The following is a 16,475-nucleotide window of genomic DNA, read 5'->3' as shown; positions in this document are numbered from 1 at the left end:
CATTGGATTCCTCATTCAGCAACCCTCGAAAGGCAGGTATTGTTGGATAATTTTCAGTTGTGTGAATGTTGCCATCACAAATACCACAAACAGTTTCATTAACCTTATCCTTCTTTAATTTTATGGCCTCAAATTTCCTTATGAGATTAGTCACTTTAGAATTGATATCATCGTCCTCTTTCAGGAGATACATTCCACCCTTCTCCTTACATTGAGTCGGCCTAGACATGGTGCTTGATTTTGGGTATGTGTCCCATGATTGTGCGTTTTCAGCAAATCTATCCAAATAGTCCCACACATCATCAACATTTTTATTCATGAATTCTCCATTGCTCATTGTCTCGACCAATTGGCGCATGGAATATGTCAGACCATCATAGAAAAAGTTCATGATGTGTCACGTTTCAAAACCATGTTGTGGGCATGAACTGGCAAGATCCTTGAACCGCTCCCAACATTGGAAAAATATTTCATCTTCTCTTTGGGCGAAGTTCATGATCGAATGTTTAGAATCTGAATTGAGGGCTGCGAGTGTTTCATGCCTAAGCGGGTTCGTGACAACACTCGATGTCTCTTGACTAAAGGAGGATTGGCTAAAGGGTTAACTGTCCATCATAGGACTAGACACCGCTTGAGATCCCCTGAGTTAATGGAGGTTATGGCTGTAAATCAACCTGAAGCACTACCTCCACCTAGGGTTGGGGAAGTCCAGGATGAGAATGAGGTGCATTAAGCACCCCCGCTTCGTACTTTATGAGATTACTTACAACCGGCGGGGGTGAGCACGCCCTCATGTATAGTTTTTTCTGAAAATATGGGACACATGAATATCAAGCTAGGGGTGATCCAACTCCATCCTAAATTTCATGGGCTTGAGTAAGAAAATTCATATTTACACCTGAAAGAGTTTGATGAGATCATAGCCACTTTATATTTTCCAAACATGTCTGAGGACACGGTCAGGCTGAAACTCTTTCCCTTTTCTTTGAAAGAGAAAGCTAAGATGTGGTTGCATTCACTACGTCCTAGATCTACTGGCACATGGAATGATATGACAAGGGAGTCTATAAAGAAAATTTTCCCATACCATAAGATGAACACCCTTAGAAAGTCGATCATGAATTTCGCCCAAAGAGAAGATGAAACATTCTTCCAATGTTGGGAGCGGTTCAAGAATCTTGTCAGTTCATGCCCACAACATGGTTTTGAAACGTGGCTCATAATGAACTTTTTCTATGATGGTCTAACATCTTCCATGTGCCAATTGGTCGAGACAATGTGCAATGGAGAATTCCTGAATAAAAATATCGATGATGTGTGGGACTACTTGCATAGACTTGCTGAAAATACACAATCATGGGACACATACCCAAAATCAAGCACCATGTCTAGGCCGACTCAATCTAAGGAGAGGGGTGGAAAGGAGAGGGGTGGAATGTATCTCCTAAAAGAAGACGTTGATATCAATTCTAAAGTGACTAATCTCATAAGGAAATTCAAGGCCATGGAATTAAAGAAGGATAAGGTTAATGAAACTATTTGCGGTATTGTGATGGTAACATTCACACAACTAAAAATTGTCCAACAATATCTGCCTTTCGAGGGTTACTGAATGAGGAATCCAATGCCGTGAACAATTACCAAAGACCTTTCAATGGACCTACCTCGAATACATACAATCCTAGTTGGAGACATCATCCAAACTTAAGTTGGAGGAATAGACAAACGGCTACCACTCAAGGTTTCTTCAATCAAATTCCAAATCAAGTGAAACCTCAAGAGGATCCGATTCAAAAACATATGCGAGACCAAGAGCTACTCAACCAGGAAATCAGATCGGCTTTGGAATCACTTACGTCATCTATTCAAAGAATAGAGTCGCACTTAACAATTAGAGGAAAGGGGATGCTTCCCGCTCAACCTCTCCTCAATCTTAAACCACAATATGAGATAAGTGATCCAAACTCTTTAAATCAGATGGAGCAAGCTAAATCTATCACCACTCTTAGGAGTGGGAAGACCGTTGACAAAACCATTCCGGTTAGGACTGAAAAGCCTAAGGAACCGGAAGAGGACAACAATGATGGATCTAGTCATGCACCACAAGAATTAGAACCGGAACTTCAAGGGAAGCCGATTGTTCCATTCCCCCAATGGTTGGTTGCACCAAAACCTCTCTCTAACTTTCAGGATATTCTAGAGGTGTTGAAACAAGTGAAGGTCAATATTCTTCTACTCAATGTCGTAAAACAAATACCTTCATATGTCAAATTCTTGAAAAACTTATGTACAAACAAATGACAGTAAAATGTTCAAAAGAAAATCTTCTTGACTGAGAAAGTGAGTGCCATCCTGAAGCAATATGTGCCGTAGAAATTCGAGGATCCTAGTAGCCCAATCATACCTTATATAATCGGGAACTACCAAATTGAGCACGCACTTCTTGACTTAGGGGCGAGCGTAAATCTGATTCCCTACTTGGTGTACAAACAGTTAGGTTTGGGTTAATTAAAACCCACCCTAACCACATTACAACTTGCTGATCATTCTGTTCATGTACTGAGAGGGATAATTGAGAATGTGTGGGTCCAGGTTGACAGATTCTATCGTCTTGGATATGAAACTCATCAGTAACATAAGCACTCAGATTCTCGTCATTCTTGGTCACTTATTCCTTACCACTTCAAAGACAATCATTAATTGAAGGAATGGAGTCATGAGTATGTCTTTCGGGAATATGACATTGGAGTTGAACATCTTTTTCAATACAAGCAGACGGTTAGAAGATGATAACGATTTTCATGACATTTACATGATTGACTCTTTCGTAGAACATAGAACGCCTCTAACCTTATCCTCTAATCCTTTAGAGACGTGTCTGGCCCACTCCCATGATTTTGATGATGACATGATTAGGGAGATGGGTGTCATGCTTGATACTGCGCCAGTACTTAAAATTAACCGATGGAGGCCACAATTTGAAGAATTGCCCTAAACCAAAGAGGTGCATCTATCGTCTAACCTTAAGGCATCGAAGCTTGACCTAAAACCTTTGCCCTTTGATTTGAAATATGTCTATTTAGGTCAAGATGAGACATACCCAGTGGTGATTTCATCCCACCTTAAGCCAGAACAGGAGAGTATGCAAATATCTACTCCCATTGAACATAAGGGAGCCCTTGGATGGACGATTGCGGACATCAAGGGAATTGACCCCCGATTTGTACTCACTGCATTTATTTTAAGGATAATGCAAAGCTCTCTTAGCAATCACAATGTAGACTAAATCCAAACATGAAGGAAGTGGTTAAAGTCGAGGTTCTTAAACTATTGGATGTGGGTCTCATATACCCTATATGCGATAGTCAATAGGTAAGTCCAACTCAGGTGGTTCCTAAGAAGTCCGGAATCACCATCATAGCCGATGCCAATAATGAACTCGTGCCAACTAGAGTTACTACTGGTTGGAGGATGTGCATTGACTAAGGAAGTTGAATACCGTCACGAGGAAGGACCACTTTCATTTGCCCTTTATTGATCAAATTCTGGAAAGGTTAGCTAGTCATTCCTATTACTATTTCCTTGACGGGTATTTGGACTACAATCAGATAGAGATAGCCTTTGAAGATCAGGAAAACACTACATTTACATGTCCTTGCGGCACCTTTACTTACCGAAGGATGTCATTCGGACTATGTAATACCCCCGCCACTTTTCAACGATGCATGATGAGTATTTTTCTGATATGGTAGGGCAATCTAGAGGTCTTCATGGATGATTTCTTTCTCTTCGGTCCATCTTTCAGCGAGTACTTAGAGTGTCTTAAATGTGTGCTGAAAAGATGTGAAGAAAAGAATTTGGTACTCAATTAGGAGAAGTCGAGTCAAACGGATATAGAGTTTCGAGTCAAACGGATGGTGGGAACCCTGTGATCTTGCATTGAGGACGATTTTCAGGCTTCTTTATCATTGATTATGTGATTTTCTCGGATATTTGGGGTATAAATTCTTCGATCTCGGTCTCCTAGGATCCGTCCCTTACCTTGGTGATTTCTGAGCATTAAATTTATGTTTTTAGTACTCTTTTTTAGTCCAAGCTCCTAAATTCATCTTACAACACAAACACGATTAAAATAAGCCGTTAAACATTATCATGTTTGTAAAATCGGGTAATAACCGGGGTCTAATATGTAATATTTGACCCTCAACAGTCACCTAATGACCTACACATGCAAGACAAGTTCATTTTCAAAGGGAATCGATTGTGCATCCCCAAAAGATTGCTGAGGGAGCATATCATCCAAGAGCTATATAGAAGTGGCCTTAGTGAACACCTTGAACGAGACAAGACACGAACTCTTGTTGAAGAACGGCACTACTACCCACAGTTAGTACGAGATATGGGTAAAGCGGTGCAGTGCTGTCGTGTTTGTCAGGTCTCCAAGGGACATTCTCAGACTATGAGCCTCTATACATTGTTACATGTACCTGACGACCCTTGGGAGGACCTATCAATGGACTTCGTATTGGGTCTCCCACGAACACAACGTGGCATAGATTTGGTGTTCGTGGTGGTAGATCATTTCTCGAAGATGGCACACTTCATCCCATATAAGAAGATCGTCGACACGACGTACGTAGTAAATTTATTCTTCAGAAAGGTTGTGCAGCTACACAGGGTCCATAAGACTATCACTTTTGACCATGATACGAAGTTCATTAGCCACTTCTGACAGACTTTGTGGAACCGATTCAGTACACGATTTCAGTTCAGCAGTGCCTACCACCCACAAACCGATGGACAAACTAAAGTTGTGAATCGCACATTAGGGAATCTTGTTCGATGTATTTCATGAGAAAAGCCAAAGCAGTGGGATTTAGCCTAGTCTCAAGTGAAGTTTGCATTCAACAACATCGTGAATCGCTTGACTGGAAGTCCCCGTTCCAAGTTATTTATGGTCGAGTGCCTCGCCACACACTTGACTTGGTCCCTTTACCCAAGCTCTCAGGCATGAGCATTGGAGTAGAACATATGGCAAATAGGATCATGGGCATTCATGTAAAGGTTGAAGCCAAGTTACAGGTTTCGAACGACAAGTATAAGGAGTAGGCCGACAAGCATCGGCGACAAAATGTGTTCGAGGTGGGCGACTAATTTATGGTCCATTTACGTAAGGAGAGATTTTCGACTAAGACATACAACAAATGGAAAAACAAGAAGATTGGACCGGTACCGATCCTCCGAAAGATTAATGACAACGCGTACGTTGTTGATCTTCCGGATGACATGGAGATCTCGCGTACTTTCAACATCGCAGACCTGACCGAGTACCATAAAACGAAATAGGACGAGTTCTTTTGAAGTGGAGGGGACTGATGTATAGAGGGTAGTGGATAATTTCATGGCCAAGATGGACCAGAAAAGGCCCAATTAGAGACAAAGGTGATCCGAACCATCGAAACCTAAAACAGGCGTATCTCGCAAACCGGAATGAGTTATCTGGTGTGCCATATATGATTTTGGGGTAGGACAAGCTACTTTAACCACCTAACCTAGCTATGCAAGGTTGCGCATGCCAAATTTGTGAAATACCATCAGATCAACAGTCGAATTTCTGTTTTAATTTCATTTTTACTATTTATAGTAAGTTTTAGTTTGAGTATAACTCTTCATCCGTTGGGCTTTAGGAGTTGAGCCCAACATGAAAAGTGCCTAGAATAGTTAGGGGAACATCATGGTTCTGTCCAAATAGGACACTTACTATTTTTGGCCAAAAACCATGTGCGCTAGTAGAAATCACGGCCGTATATAAATAGTAAGTTTACTATTTATAGTAAGTCATGATTTCTAGGAGTTTTATTTATAGTTTGATTCCAAGACTTCTTCCTATAGGGTTGATCTTATTATCTAAGCGGTTGTAAGCTCAATTTTCAAAATCGATCAAATTATTACGAAGTTTATTAGAAATATTTTCTATTTTCTATCTCTTCTCATGGATTTGAGGCATCTTTGTGAGGAGTCCAGGGAAGTTCCAAGGATTCAAAATCGTTATCCACCTGAGGAAAACATTGCTCCACCTCTACACGTCCTTTCCTGTGTCATCATGTTGCTCATCTAATAAGAAAATTTTACTGGATATTTAATAAGCAGATGAATAAATGTGGGATATTTAATGGGTATATATTCATGTCCTCTAATGTAAATGTAACTAGGCCCCTTAGATCGGCAGGGTTAAATTGTAAAGCTTGCACAAGTTGGTTTTGATCACCTTCCAAAAATGGGCCCCATAAATCAAATGGCCCAAAATACTGATAAGGCATTCAAGTACAAATTCTTTTCTTTTTTTAAACGGTTTTGGAGTGGTCAAACATGGACCTTACCTTGTTGATCTGATGGTCCCCATACTCAAGCAGCTCTAATTGTTGGGGGCCTTGCACAAAACCTTAGGATCTAGCCTTCCAAAACGATTCAGAATTATGGACTAATAATGCAATGAAATAAATCAAAGTATAAACTACACAACACAAGAGAATTTTACGTGAAAAACCCTCAAAGAGGTAAAAACCACGAGACCTTATCCAGATCAATAATCCACTATGATGTAAAACGTTACAATCTTCTTCACTGACATAGGAGTGGATAAACAATAAGAGAAACAAAAAAAACAGAGAGATATCACCGATTACGAGGACGTGGAAGCACTGAGATATGGTAAATCACCTCTACGAGCATAGCCTCCCTTCCACAAGCTTCCTTTCTCTCTCTCTCTCTCACACTTTTGATAACCTTAAGTCCTCCTAAAAAACCTTTAGGAAACCTTAGAATACCTTGGAATACACCCCAATCCCACATACACATCTTTATATAAGAATAGAAAGAGGTATAATCAAAATAGGAAATAAATTCAACAGAATCTGTGTTTTCGCAATCGCATCTGTGTAACTCTTCGATGATATCGAAGGTCTCTCGATGAGAGTAGATATCCCCTGAGGAAGACGATGATCGACCTTATCACATCCCTACCTGTGTCAGTTAGGATGTCACGCCCCAAACTCGAAAACCGGGCTCACAAAATTTTCGATCGCCGAATCCGGCACCGACAGCCTCCGTAGAACCCCATTCTCGGCTCCTAGCGCCCATTCGCCAGGTTCCGATCCTGGGATGCTACGAGGAGGATTTTCAACATCAGTTTGATTCGTAATAAGTATAACCAAAGGCATAACCCACAAACAACAACCAAAAACTCCATCACATTTTCACTATGATCAAAAACTTTACAAGTACAATGAGCATAAAGGGAAATACAATGATAATGAACAAAAAGCTCCAAGATGATCTGCAAAGCGCTCCTGCCTCAGCGCTGCTGCGGTCCAACGTCACCTGCACGCAACGGTCGTGCATAAGCTTATAGAAAGCTTAGAGGGTGGTGTAAGTGTGTGCGTAAGGTAGTAATACAATTATGCAGTATCAGAGTAATGCGGAATATGTTGATGAATCCATGAATGCTATTAGCCGTACTAAGGCCATGCGGTGTAAGGCATGAATGATGTCGGACATACCAAAGCCATGCGGTGCGAAATGCAACTCAAGTATGTGAATCCTCATCTAAGTCCACATATCAATACAGCTCAACTCTGAAATATCACCAGGGTCTAGTACACTCCAAACCAGATTGCCGCCACATCACGTGCAATAAGGCGAGTGGAAGAGACCTCACTATCTGCCTGCCAATATCAGGCTCGGCTCATCGATAGCGGACCCATTCTTCAAGTTGGTCAAACTCAGCCTAGTTTTGCCCCCTCCTCTCGGGCGGGTAAGGCCGCACTCCCTTCCAGCCGACCATGACACAATGAAAAGCGCGGTCTTCTGGTAATCGGCACTCGACGCTCATGCACCCACTCGGTCTAGACGTTGAAGCAACCTCCTGGTACCATAAGGGTTTAAGGACTTTCACCCAGGGATATCTATAGCATCCCATGTAGAACAAGATTTTCGGTATCCAATCCTGCCATCCACGATACGCCTGTGGAGGATACGGCCCTGATGTCACTAAGGCGTACAGTACCATATCACATAATGCGAATGCATGAATCACACTATCCAATCATGCAGCAATCCTACGCGTATCGTGCACTTATGTAGGGCAACACCGCTCATTCGGGAGCCCCTAAACAATCTGCCCGAAGGCATATGCTATGATCAGTCACTTCTCATATCAAGCATACATATGATGCGTATGATCATGAATCATGGAACTATACTAAACATGTTATATGGTGATGGATGCTATTCATAACGAAGATGGGCCTAGACGACCTACAAGTATGGGCCTAATAATGGGCCCTAGGGAGAATTATAATGCGGACATTTAACCAACATTATTCTTACAATGTGGAGTCAAACCAACATTGCTCCCAAGGTACGACCGTCATAAACATCATTACCCGCATGATAGTGAAATCGCACATTACATCGGGTGCACCTTCCTCGCATTGAGCCCTATGTACATCCCATTGGGCCTCGACCCATGAGCCTCCAATACATCAAACGGGCCTCATATATATCAAGGTGGTCCTCAACGGATGGGCCATAACTTACTTCAAGATGGGCCTCCTCAAATGGGCCTTATAAATATCAAGGTGGGCCTCAACAACGGGCCACCAATACATCAAGGTAGGCCTCCTACAATGGGCCTTATATACATTAGAGTGAGCCCTCATATGGCGAGTGGGCCACATCACATGGGCTATATGTACATCAAGTGGGCCACACCAATAGGCCTCATGCATATCAAGTGGGCCACACCGAACTATGAGTGGAGACAATGATTTCCACCATTAAAAAAATTCCCTAGGCCCACCATAACATTCATTTCTCATTTAATCTGATCATAAGGTCACATGGACCCGAATTAAGAGGGAAAACAGATTTCATGTTGATCCAGAATTCCTATGATACCAAGGGATTTCAATGGTAGGCGTTCAATGCTCACAGTGTTGCGTGGTCCACTTGATAAATAAATCTGCCTTATTTATAGTCTCAAGCCTTAAAATGGGCTTTTAAAAGGGTAGGACGGCTTGGGATGTAACACATGCATCATGGTGGGCCCCACCGTCCAAACAGTAGACGGTGTGGATACATACATTGCGCTGTACCCCATGCTACCCTCATGCTGCACGGAAGCAGCTGTGTACAGGGGGGCGGGCGGGGTAGATAAAACACTTACTTCATGGTGGGGTCCACATGTGTGGCCCACCATAACGTGTATCTACCATCCAAGTCATTGATGGGGTCCCAGAGACCTGGCTGAATAGGAAAAACAATTTTCATATTGATTTAAAACTTCTATGGACCCAAAAAAATGGGTTTCAATGGCAGCCACTCAATCCCACTGTTTCCTACGATGTGGGCCAACTGAGCTCTAGATCAGGCTGATTTTTGGAGTGGGTCCACTTCATGTAGTGGCCAACCCAATGAAAGGGTTGGATGACAGATATACATCATGGTGGGGCCCACGGCTGGGCCCGTGGGCTGCTCCCCATCCGCCCTTCCGATAGTGCGCAAGCAGCACCTGCTGCCTTCTGACAGCAGCAGCGTAGCTACTGCATCTTTTATTTATTTATTTATTTTATTTTTCCACGGTATTTCACATGTGGGGTCCACGTTAGGTGAATCCACCCCGTCCAATGGCCCCCTATGGCTCAAGACAAGCAAAATAAGCCCAATATTGAGCATATTTCGGTGTATAGAAACATTGGAAGGTGTTTCAATGATAAATACACTGTTTACTATGCTATGGCCCGCCTGAAAGTTAAATTGGCCCCATCTTTCGGCTCAACGCCTAAAATGAGCTTGAGAAAGGAATGGACGTGTGGATTGAATACATACCTCGAGGTGGGGCTTATATGAATGGACCACCCCCATAAGCTTGGAAATAAGCTAATACTTGTGTTTTCCCTTTTGGACGGTTTGGCATTGCACATGCCTTGGGGTGGGCCCTACTTAGGTGGGCCACCAAATGATGGATGGTGTGGGTACTACACATATAAGGTGGGCCCCACTTCTAAATGTTTTGGATAAAATACATACCTCATGGTGGGGACCATCCAATCCAGGTGAGCCACACAACCACATCATCATCACATATAAAAAATAGAAAAAAAGAGGGAGAGAGAGAGAGAGAGGGAAAGAGAGTGGGACACGCGTGTGATAGAGGGACCCCGACACTATGGGCCCTCCATTGCAATCAATCATACATCAAGTGGATCCCATTATATGTGGGCCCATTAAATAAAAAAATGAATCCAACGGTGGAGATTCGTTCTCCACGAAAATAGACGGTCTAGATGACGCATTTTCAAATTAGAAGGTAAACATCATGATGGGGTCCATGGAGAATGGCCCCATCATGGAGTGATATGAGGATCAAGGTGGGTCATCGGCCACACCTAGGGTCCAAGGTGAAATTCATACCATCAATCGATAGGCCTCACTTGGCCCATCTTAAAAACATGCAAATCTAATCGGTAAGCCTCACTTCGATCTTCTTGCTCCCTTGGCTTCCTTTGCTCCTTAGCTTCGATCTTAATAGAGGATATGGAGTTTGGATGGTTGAGATGGGAGATGAAAGGGTAGGAAAGGTGTGCCACACTTGTTGCTTGGGAGGGCTTGGAGAGCCTTGGACGTGTGAATTTTTTTCTTGCTTGGGAAAGTGAGTTTGAGAATGAGAGAAAGAGTATTGTAAAGGAGGTGATGTGTGATGGAGTGATGGATGGGAGAGAGATGGATGAGTGTGTAAGACCTTTTTTAACTTTTGTGGTATCTTGGTGTAAGAAAGGCGTGGGTGGTGTAACAACTTTTTGACTTTGGGGTTGCTTGGGGAAGGGTGAGAGGTGATGGTGTAATTGACATGTACTTGACATGATGGGATGGATTGATTGATTAATTGAAGTGACATCTCGTAGAGATTCTCTCAAAATTCGCACGCGTGGCGTTTTCCTCGCACCGAACGCTGGCCCACATCTCCTGGCCAGAGTATCAGATCGGCGCGCGAGTCGCGGCATCGGAACTGCGGTGACGGCGCGGTCGCTAGGATACAAGTCTTGGGTTGAGGCGACTCAGGTTGACAGCCTATGAATCAGGGTCGTGCGCAAATACCAGTTAAGAGTCGAAGGTTACCGAAATTCGACCGGAAAGACCGTGGAAGTCTACGGAACGGTACGGTATAGGAGACGGGGCTTACAGCTATCCCCTCCTAATAAAAATTTCATCCTCAAAATTTACACAATCATCGCAACTAGACATAACTCATGAGGGAGAAGAAACATAACATCACTATATAAAATTAGAGACATCATACAAGATACAACACATAATCAATCATTAAAGAAATGGGGATAGCGCTCTTGAATCTCAGCCTCGTGCTCCCAAGAAGCCTCCTTGACAGAATGGTGACCCCACCGAATCTTCACCAACGGAATGACCTTGGTTCGGAGGACCTACTCCTTCCGATCAAGTATACGGACTGGCTGCTCAATGTAGGAAGCGTCCTCCCGAACCTCTTACGGCTGCCAATCAATAACAGGAACGATGTCTGACCCACACTTCCTCAACATAGAGACATGAAAAACGTTGTGGACGCCAGACAACTGAGATGACAAGGAAAGCCGATAGGCCACGGTGCCAATGCGCCCAGTAATCTCAAAAGGTCCTATGAATCTCGAGGCAAGCTTGCCCTTCACTCCAAATCGAACTACGCCCTTCATGGATGAGACCTTGAGATACACATGGTCCCCTACATCAAACTCCAAGGGACGACGCCGACGATCAGCAAAACTCTTCTGCCGGCTCTTAGCTATGCGCATCCTCTGCCTGATGATATCAATAGCCTCTGACGTCTCCTGCACAAGCACGGGACCTAGGAGATGGCACTCCCCAACCTCGGTCTAACAACTCAGTGATTTGCATGGTCTGCCATATAGTGCCTCAAAAGGAGCCATGTCGATGGTCGCCTGATAGTTGTTGTTATATGCGAACTCAGCTAATGGCAGATGCTCATCCTAGTTATCCTCGAAATCAATCACGCAAGCTCGAAGCATATCCTCAAGGATTTGGTTGACCCTCTCGGTCTGGCCATCGGTCTGCAAATGATACGCGTCGTTGAGCTGCAAATCAGTCCTCATCGCTCTCTGGAAGCTCTCCCAAAACTAAGACATGAACCTTGAGTCTCGATTAGAAATGATCGAGACTGGTACGCCATGCAGCCTCACAATATCCTCGATGAATAATCTCGTAAGCCGGTCTAAAGGCCAAGTCGCACGAATCAAAAGAAAATGCACCGACTTCGTCAGACGATCAATGACAACCCAGATGGCGTCATGACTGCGCTGAGTCCTCGGCAAGCCCATAATGAAATCTGTCGACATGTGCTCCCACTTCCACATCGGGACACTCAACGGCTGCAATAGACCAGGGGTTCTCTAATGATCGGCCTTAACACGCTGGCACGTGTCGCACTCAGCCACAAAACTGGCGATCTGACACTTCATCCCCCCCAAAAATACTGTCGCCTTATGTCACGGTATATCTCCGTCGAGCCAGGGTGGATAGAAAACTGCGATCGATTTGCCTCGATCATAAGATCTCTACGTAACTCAGGAATATCCGGGACACATAATCGGCCTCTAAAGCAAAGTCCACCATCTGTACCAATCTGCCAATCTACCTAACCCTCAGATGTTGCCTCTGCTCGGTAATCCTGTAATAACTCGTCTCTGCCGAGCCTCGATCACCCTTGCGACAAGAGAGGGTTGAATCGACAGGCTCAATAACTCACAATAGAATCTGCAAGCCAAACTCAAAGTCGTACTCGCTATATCCTTCGACCATCCTCCACTCCCCGAATCATCATATGCGCTACCAGGCCTCGTGGTTGACGGCTAAGGGCATCCGCCGCCACATTCGCCTTACCCGAGTGGTACCGGAGATCGAAATCGTAGTTCTTCAGAGCTCCATCCAGCGTCTCGCCTCATGTTCAACTCGGATCGTGAGAAGAGGTACTTCAAGCTCTTGTGGTCGAAAAGAGCTCGAAACTCTATAGAAATAGTGTCTCCACACCTTCGTGCGAAGACAACTGCAGCCCACTCTAAATCATGTGTGGGGTAGTTCAGCTCATGGACCTTAAGCTGACGAGACGCGAAAGCCACTGGTTTCCCGTGCTGCATCAAAACAGCACCCAAACCAACATGTGAAGCATCGGTAAATACAATAAATCCATCACTCCCAGAGGGAAGAGTGAGGACAGGAGTGGACATGAGGCGGTCCTTTGACTCTATAAATGTTAGCTCGCAGGCGTCACTCCAAATAAACTCCACGCTCTTCCGAGTCAACCTGGTCAGCGGGGCTGCAATACAAGAGAAGCCCTCAATGAAATGCCGGTAATAGCCCACTAAACTAAGGAAACTGCGGATCTCGAACGCAGTCGTGGGCTGGCCCCACTGACGCACTACCTCAAACTTCGAGGGGTCCACTACGACGCCCTCCCTCGACAACACGTGACCGAGGAACTTCACCTCCTTCTGCCAAAACTCGCACTTCTCCAGCTTCGCATACAGCTGGTGTGCGCGGAGGGTCTACAACATAACCTCCAAATATTACTCGTGCTCCTCACGGGTCCTCGATCAGAATGTCGTCGATGAAGACTACAACAAACTGATCGAGATAAGGGTGGAAGACCTCGTTCATCAACTGCATGAACACTACGGGCGCAGTAGTCAATCTAAAGGACATGACTTGAAACTCGAAATGATCATAACGCGTCCTGAATGTTGTCTTTGGAATGTCCTCCTCTCAGACCCGAATCTGATGATAATCGGAATGCAAGTCAATCTTCAAAAAGAACTGTGCACCCGGCAGCTGATCAAACAAATCATCAATCCTCGGGAGCGGGTACTTGTTCTTGATCGTGACCTTGTTGAGCTCATGGTAGTCTACGCAGAGCCTCAACGAGCCATCCTTCTTCTTCACGAAGAGTACCAATGCTCCCCACGGTGAACTGCTCGGACGGATAAAGCCCAACTTGCGTAACTCGTCCAACTGCTTCTGCAGTTCCCGCAACTCCAAAGGTGTCATACGATACGGGGCCTTCGAAATAGGCGCGGTACCGGGAACGAGATCAATCTGAAACTCGGTGTGTCGGTGAGGCGATAATCCCGGAATCTCCTGGAACACGTCGAAAAAATCGCAAACCACGGGCAACTGATCAATACAAGCGGCAACTGGCTCCTCAACGGCGTAGGACATCAAGCAAGATAATGGCTCTCCCCAAGGCTCTGCAACGAACTGAAACTGCGGCAAGCCTAGTATACAGAACATGACTGTCCTTGCGGAGCAGTCTAATATGGCGTGGTACTCGGCAAGCCAATCCATGCCTAGGATAACGTTGAACTCAGACATCGGCAATGCAAACAGATCGGCAGGCAAAAAGATATCCCCAATCAGAACGGAGCAAGATGAACAAAATTGGCCCAACACTACAGTCTTTTCCAAGGGAGTCGATACTGACAAGCCCTCATGAGCAGACTCCAATGGCAAACCAGTCGATCAGCAAAAACTCTCAGCCACAAAAGAATGCGATGCACCAGAATTAAATAACACATGTGCAATGCATGCAGATACTAAAAGTATACCCTCGACAACTCCTCCGGATGACTGCCGGTCCTGCTAAGCCGCATAAAACCTAGCCTGAGCCGGCTGGGGAGGCGCCTGTCCCCTCTGAGCGTGCTGCTGCTGTCGCTGAGGTGGTCGAAACTGCTGCCTCTGCTGCTGCAGTCTCGGAGGCTGGTGCTGATGCTACTGCTGAGGTAGCCTCGGTGGTGGGGGCTGATGTGGCTGCTGCTGTGGGGGTCTCTGCTATCCTCTCTGCTGCTGAGGGCGGGGGCACTCCCACATACGGTGCCCCGTCGCACCGTACCTAAAACAAGAGCCGGTGAACTGTCTCGGAGGTGTTGCTGGCGCTCGGAAGGCTGGGCGACCTGTGCGCCTCTACTGTGGTCGACCCTGCTGGGAATCATTGGAAGGAGCCTGCCTCTTTCGGTCTCTCCTCTGACAGCGATCAAACTGAGAACCGGCTCACTCAGCCTCAAAAATTTGGGCCTTCCGTACCACTCCCTCGAAAGTCGGGAGCTCATGCCTAATGACACGGCCTCGAAGACAGTAACGCAAGCCGTCCTTGAATCGGCGGGCCCTCCGCTCCTCATCATCCACCAAGTATGGTGCAAATCTGGACAATGCTGCAAAACGAGCCGCATACTGAGCGACTGTCATATCACCCTGCACCAAGGCCTCGAACTCCAACGCTCGCTATCGTCGGATGTGATCAGGAAAGTACTGTCGGTCAAACTGATCCACAAAATTCTCCCAGGTCCATGCAAAATCGACACCTGCTGCTTGTGAGACTGATGTCCACCAATGCTTAGCCTCACCATGGAGGAGAAATACTGCTAATCAGATTCGCCGCTCAGTCGTACATCCCATCGTATCGAATATCTTCTCCACATCTGCGCGCCATCTCTCAGCTACCGTCGGGTCTGGCTCACCCTGGAAACGCGGGGGATCGAGCCGTCGAAACTCTCGAAGGAGGGCACTCGCGCGCTCCTGCTCGGCCTGTGTAGGTGAAACAACTAGGTGCTTGCCCTGCCCCTAAAGTGCGGCCGTCACAGCCTGTAACATCTACTGTAACTGAGAGGCACTCACAGATACGGTCGGATCCACGTCGGTCTCTGGTGGAGGAGCTGCATCCATAGGCTAAGCAGTAAGAATCTCTGGTGGTGGAGTGGGGATCATAGGTGGTAGGGCGGGAGCCGCAAGTGGGGGAGCTTAAGTCGTAGGTGGTGGTGCGGGAGTCAATTAAGTCACTCTCCTACATGGCATGTCCTACAGGAAAGAGTAAAGACGCCTATCAACTTTGAAAACTCTCGAAGGCACGCTCGTTAAGGGCCTGTAACGGAAGATCGCTAAGCTATCCAAACTTCGGGACTTAATCATTCATAGCAGACATGTAATGTTAATTTTTATTATTCCCGAGTTATGCTCTGATACCAACTTCTGTCATGCCCTAAACTCAGAAACCGGACTCACAAAATTCTCCATCATCGAATCTGGCACCGACAACCTCCGTAGAACCCCATTCTCGGCTCCCGGCGCCCATTCGCCAGGTTCCGATCCTGGGATGCTACGAGGAGGATTTTCAATATCAGTTTGATTCGTAATAAGCATAACCACAAGTATAACCCACAACAACAACCAAAAACTCCATCACATTTCTACTATGATCAAAAACTTTACAAGTACAATGAGTATAAAGGGAAATACAATGATGATGAACAAAAACTACAAAATGATCTGCTAAGCGCTCCTGCCTCAGTGCTGCTGTGAGCTAATGTCACCTGCACACAACGGTCGTGCATAAGCTTATG

At 45.3% G+C, this 16,475-nt stretch overlaps 1 non-coding gene across 1 annotated transcript; it reads right to left on the bottom strand.

The window, feature by feature from the left end:
• Positions 1 to 1,099: 1,099 nt before the first annotated feature.
• Positions 1,100 to 1,206, bottom strand: LOC131244859 (small nucleolar RNA R71). Its single transcript, XR_009170630.1, has one exon. It is a non-coding gene; the product is annotated as a small nucleolar RNA R71 (small nucleolar RNA).
• Positions 1,207 to 16,475: the final 15,269 nt, after the last annotated feature.

This window comes from Magnolia sinica, chromosome 4 (genome assembly GCF_029962835.1).
Source record: "Magnolia sinica isolate HGM2019 chromosome 4, MsV1, whole genome shotgun sequence".
Classification (NCBI taxonomy): Eukaryota; Viridiplantae; Streptophyta; class Magnoliopsida; order Magnoliales; family Magnoliaceae; genus Magnolia; species Magnolia sinica.
This window is presented reverse-complemented; position numbering and strand designations above follow the sequence as displayed.